Here is a 5,736-nt window from a genome sequence, read left to right on the forward strand (position 1 = left end):
GGTATAGGTGTTATACCTTGAAAGAGGATATCACATAAAAAAAAGGGATTCGGTCATTGTAATTAGCAGAATATTAACAATCAGATTTAAATTCATTGAAGGAATTCAATTGATGAAATCCAAGCCCTAGGAACCTTTCACATTTGATTTTTCAGGTCAAGAAATTGCAGTCAGTCACATCAATTTGGGGTTGTCTAAATAATATAGAAAATTTATAAATTGGTACTTGAATCGCCTCCTTGTGGAAACGATACTCTTTTTGCCCTATTCTACTTGTCATGACCCATGCACTTGTGGTAGAGTCTAGGGACTATCAAGTTTTTGGCGCCGTTGCCGGGGAGGATTGTTTTTAATATCAATACAAATAATTTTCTGCATTAATTTAGACTGTTTTGTTCTTTTTGTTAATTTACGTTTTCTATATTTAGTGTATGCCACGAAACTGTGAGCTAATTGAGCCTTTTGATCCAGAAATTGAGAGAACCCTACGAGCATTAAGGAAACAACAAAGATTAGAGCTAAAGCAAAAACAAGCAGTAGCCATGGCAGATAATCAAGATAACCAGAATAAAAGGTTGTTGAGTGACTATGCAGTGCCGAATGTCAATGGTGCTCAACCCAGTATTGTGAGACCTACAGTCAATGCTAATAATTTTGAGATTAAGCCTGGTCTCATCCAGATGGTGCAGCAGGAGCAGTTTGGTGGAGGACCTTCTGAGGATCCACATGCACACCTTGCCAATTTCTTGGAGATTTGTGATACAATCAAGATGAATGGAGTTAGTGATGATGCTATTCAACTCCGACTTTTTCCATTTTCTCTAAAGGATAAAGCCAAGGCCTAGTTGAATTCCAAAGCGCCTAACTCTTTCACCACCTGGAATGCCTTGTCACAAGCTTTTCTGAGTAAGTATTTTCCCCCAGGTAAGACTGCCAAACTTAGAAATGATATTACCAGTTTTGCTCAGTTTGATGGTGAATCTTTGTATGAAGCCTGGGAGAGGTTTAAGGATTTGCAGAGGAAGTGTCCACATCATGGTCTTCCTGATTGGCTGATTGTACAGACTTTCTATAATGGATTAACACATTCAGTCAGAATTACTATAGATGCAGCTGCAGGAGGTACTTTAATGAGTAAGTCAACAGAAGAGGCATATGAGTTGTTAGAAGAAATGGCCTCTAACAATTATCAGTGGTCTAATGAAAGATGTATGCCTAAGAAAGTTCCAGGTATGTATGATGTAGATGGCATAAACATGTTGAATGCCAAGGTTGATTCTCTAGTAAAAATGTTCGGTAAGCTGGGTAATGTGAATTCCGTTTCTAGTCCTGTATTGAGTTGTGATTGCTGTGGAGGAGCTCACATGAGTTCCGATTGTATGCAGGTTCAATTTGTGTCTAATTATAACAGGCAGCAACAGCAGAACAACCCTTATTCCAACACATACAACCCAGGATGGAGGAATCATCCTAACTTTTCATGGAAAGATCAAGGTAACCAAGGTAGCAGTTCTAGACCTCTCCATCCTCCTGGTTTCCAACCAAAACCATCCCAACCAGAAAGTAAACAGTCTTGGGAGATAGCTATTGAGAAGTTAGCCAATGCCAGTTCAGAGAGATTTGAGAGACTGGAAGCAAAGGTTGACCAGTTGGCGAGTTCCAATAGAAATGTGGAGATTCAATTGGGGCAGTTAGCCAATTCCATCAATTCTCGTGGACAGGGTAATTTGCCTAGTAAGACAGAGGTCAATCCGAAGGAGCATTGCAAGGCAGTCACCTTGAGAAGTGGTAAGCAACTTGGTCAGGTAAGTGGTGAGACTATAGTTGGTGATAAAGTAGACTATGAAGAGGTGAACAAGAAGGTCAGTGAAGAAGTTGAGGACCTAGCCAAGACACCATCCCCACTACCACCAGTCGAACCTTATGTTCCTCCCATTCCTTTTCCTCAAAGGCTTAAGCAGAATAAAATTGATCAACAGTTTGAGAAATTTTTGAAAGTGTTTAGGCAGCTTCACATTAATATTCCTTTTGCAGACGCCTTAGCACAAATTCCTGCATATACAAAATTTTTAAAGGAGATCATGTCTAAGAAGAGGAAATTGGAAGATTTCGAGACCATTGCCTTGACGGAGGAATGCAGTGCCATTATCCAGAATAAGCTTCCACCAAAGCTAAGAGATCCAGGGAGTTTTTCTATTCCTTGTACTATAGGTGATGTTGATTTTTCTAGAGCTTTGTGTGATTTAGGTGCTAGTGTTTCACTAATGCCTTTATCTGTATCTAGGAAGCTTGGATTGAAGGAGTTAAAGCCTACTACCATCTCTTTGCAGCTAGCTGATCGATCGGTCAAATATCCTTTAGGTATTCTTGAGAATGTGCTGATCAAGGTAAAGAAGTTTATCATTCCAGTTGATTTTATTGTTTTGGAGATGGAAGAAGACACCGAGATCCCTATCATTTTAGGCCGGCCCTTTCTAGCCACAGCTGGAGCTATCATAGATGTTAAGAATGGTAGGTTGACTTTGAAGGTTGGTGAAGAAGAGGTAGAGTTTAATTTATTTGAAGCTACTAAATATCCTTCTTTTACTGATCATGTTTTTCGAGTTGATGTTGTAGATGAGTCGACCAGAGAGTTTTTTAGGGCTGAAAATACTAAAGAACCTCTTGAGACTTGTTTAGTGAGTGCAGGGACAAGTAAAGATGATAATCTAGAGATTGCTAAAGTGGCGTGTGCATTAGAGGCTACATGTCCTAAGCCAAAGAAGAGAGGTATTTATTTTGAGGATATCGGCAAAGGTAAGCCACCCCCTCCCCCTTCTAATGTGCAAGCACCAGTTCTGGAGTTGAAGCCATTACCCTCACATCTCATGTATGCATTTTTAGGTGAGAATAATACTTTGCCTGTGATTGTGAGTGTTTCTTTGTCTGATGAGCAACTTGACAAATTGATACGTATTTTGAGATTGAGAAAAAAAGCCATAGGATGGACTATATCAGACCTTAGAGGAATTAGCCCTTCATTGTGTATGCATAGAATTTTAATGGAGGATAACCATAAACCTATTGTTGAAAATCAGAGACGGTTAAATCCGAACATGAAAGAAGTAGTTAGGGCTGAAGTTCTTAAATGGTTAGATGCAGGGATTATTTATCCTATATCTGATAGTTTATGGATTAGTCCAGTGCAGGTAGTACCTAAAAAGGGTGGGATGACTGTGGTGCATAATGAAAATAATGAATTAATTCCTACTAGGACAGTAACTGGGTGGAGAGTCTGCATAGATTATAGGAAACTTAATAGTGTTACCCGTAAGGATCATTTTCCTTTACCTTTTCTTGATCAGGTGCTTGAGAGACTTGCTGGGTATGCATATTACTGTCTTTTAGATGGTTATTCAGGGTATAACCAGATTTCTATATCCCCCGAAGATCAAGAAAAGACCACCTTCACTTGTCCTTATGGTACTTTTGCATTCCGTAGGATGCCTTTTGGTTTGTGTAATGCACCTGCTACATTCCAACGTTGCATGATGGCTATTTTCTCTGATTTTGTTGAAAAGATCATGGAGGTTTTCATGGATGATTTTTCTGTTTTTGGATCTTCTTTTGATAGTTGTTTAGATAACTTATCTCGAGTTTTGCAGCGCTGTGAGGAGACCAATTTGGTCTTGAATTAGGAGAAATGTCATTTTATGGTGCAGGAAGGTATTGTTTTAGGCCACAAAATTTCAGCAAGAGGCCTTGAAGTGGACCGAGCAAAAATAGAAATTATTGAAAAATTGCCACCACCTACAAATGTTAAGGGAGTTAGAAGTTTTCTTGGTCACACAGGATTTTACCGGCGTTTTATTAAGGATTTCTCTAAAATTTCTAAACCTCTTTGTAATCTGTTGAATAAGGATGTTGTGTTTGATTTTGATAAGGACTGCTTGAATGCTTTTAACAGGTTGAAGCAAGAGTTGGTGTCAGCACCAATTATGGCAGCCCCAGATTGGAGTTTGCCTTTTGAGCTAATGTGTGATGCTAGTGATTTCGCTCTGGGTGCTGTTCTCGGCCAGAGAAAAGACAGGAAGTTGCATGTTATATATTATGCTAGTAGAGTTTTAAATAATGCACAGTTGAATTATGCAACTACTGAAAAAGAATTGCTTGCTGTTGTGTTTGCTTTTGACAAGTTTCGATCTTATCTTGTAGGTTCCAAGGTAATCGTATATACGGACCATTCAGCAATCAAGTACTTGCTGAAAAAGAAAGATGCCAAACCGCGCTTGATTCGGTGGGTGCTGTTGCTTCAAGAATTTGATCTTGAGATTCGAGACAAGAGAGGCATGGAGAATGTGGTGGCAGATCACTTGTCTAGATTAGAGGGGCAGTCAAGAGCAGATGAGGTGCCCATTAATGAAAGCTTTCCAGATGAGCAGTTGTTGGCAGTTTCAGTCATCCCCCGGTATGCTGATTTGGTGAACTATTTGGTGAGTGGCATTGTTCCCCCTGATTTGAGCTATCATCAGAAGAAAAAGTTTTTGTGGGATGTGAAGCATTATTTTTGGGAAGAACCGCTACTCTATAAACACTGTGCAGATGGGATGATTAGAAGATGTGTGCCCCAAGATGAGATGGAGGATATACTTGACCATTGCCATTCCTTGGAGTGTGGTGGACATTTCAGTACCTCTAAGACAGTTGCAAAGGTATGGCAATCTGGTTTTTATTGGCCGACCATGTATCAAGATACTAGACAATATGTGAGCATGTGTGATAGATGTCAGAGGGTTGGCAACATTTCGAAAAAGAATGAGATGCCCTTGACCAATATCTTGGAGGTTGAACTGTTTGATTTATGGGGAATTGATTTCATGGGCCCATTTCCTTCTTCCTTCAATAATCAGTACATTCTGGTAGCAGTGGATTATGTGTCTAAATGGGTTGAAGCTACTGCAACTCAGACTAATGACTCTCGAGTGGTGATGAGATTTGTGAAGAAAAATATTTTTTCAAGATTTGGTGTGCCGAGAGCTATTATTAGTGATGAAGGCTCCCATTTTTGTAATCGGTCATTTGAGGCTTTGTTGAAGAAATATGGGGTTACTCATAAGGTGGCACTTGTTAGGGTTTTCCAGTGCCCTAGGGCGCAGCGGAAGATACGGGATTATAAAATTTTCTTATAAAACCCATTATATGAAACCCTAATAAGCCAAGATCGCCTTAATAGTATAACCAAATAATATAGAAAATATAATCTTGGTATAGAAGAATACCTATCACGCTATATCCAATATATCTGAAGATGTCCTAAGGTGCCCAAATGTTCACCCTCCGATGTTGATCCACACAGGAATGGGTTCAAGACTCTAGCTCCACCAAAACTTGATTCTAATTGTTCAATCCTTCCAAAGGATTTAATTGGCTGATTTTCCTTCACTTCCTTCTTCCTTTCTACCTCTAAAACATTCACTAGCCTTTTTGTCCTAAAGAAGACCCTCTTGTCTTGGGTTAGGACAAAAGAGAGAGGCTTGTAAGAAAGAAGGGATAAGGGAGAGAGAAGGAGAGGCTTTTTCTTGGATGATCTTTAGAACCCCAAGGCACCTCCTATTTATAAGAGATGGAGGGATGCATCATAAAGGGATGCATCCCATCCACACACCTCATCATGATGAGGCATGTGCCAAGAGATGCATCCCATCATGATGGGGTGCTAAGGAGAAGGGTGTATCAACTTCTTTCTCACATCTTCCT

General features: G+C 39.7%; 1 non-coding gene across 1 annotated transcript; it reads right to left on the reverse strand.

The window, feature by feature from the left end:
* Window positions 1–935: 935 nt before the first annotated feature.
* LOC120105387 (small nucleolar RNA R71) lies at window positions 936–1,042 on the reverse strand. Its single transcript, XR_005507760.3, has one exon. It is a non-coding gene; the product is annotated as a small nucleolar RNA R71 (small nucleolar RNA).
* Window positions 1,043–5,736: the final 4,694 nt, after the last annotated feature.

This window comes from Phoenix dactylifera, chromosome 10 (assembly GCF_051530095.1).
Source record: "Phoenix dactylifera cultivar Ajwa chromosome 10, Ajwa_hap1_PhDact_Kaust_v1.1, whole genome shotgun sequence".
Lineage (NCBI taxonomy): Eukaryota > Viridiplantae > Streptophyta > Magnoliopsida > Arecales > Arecaceae > Phoenix > Phoenix dactylifera.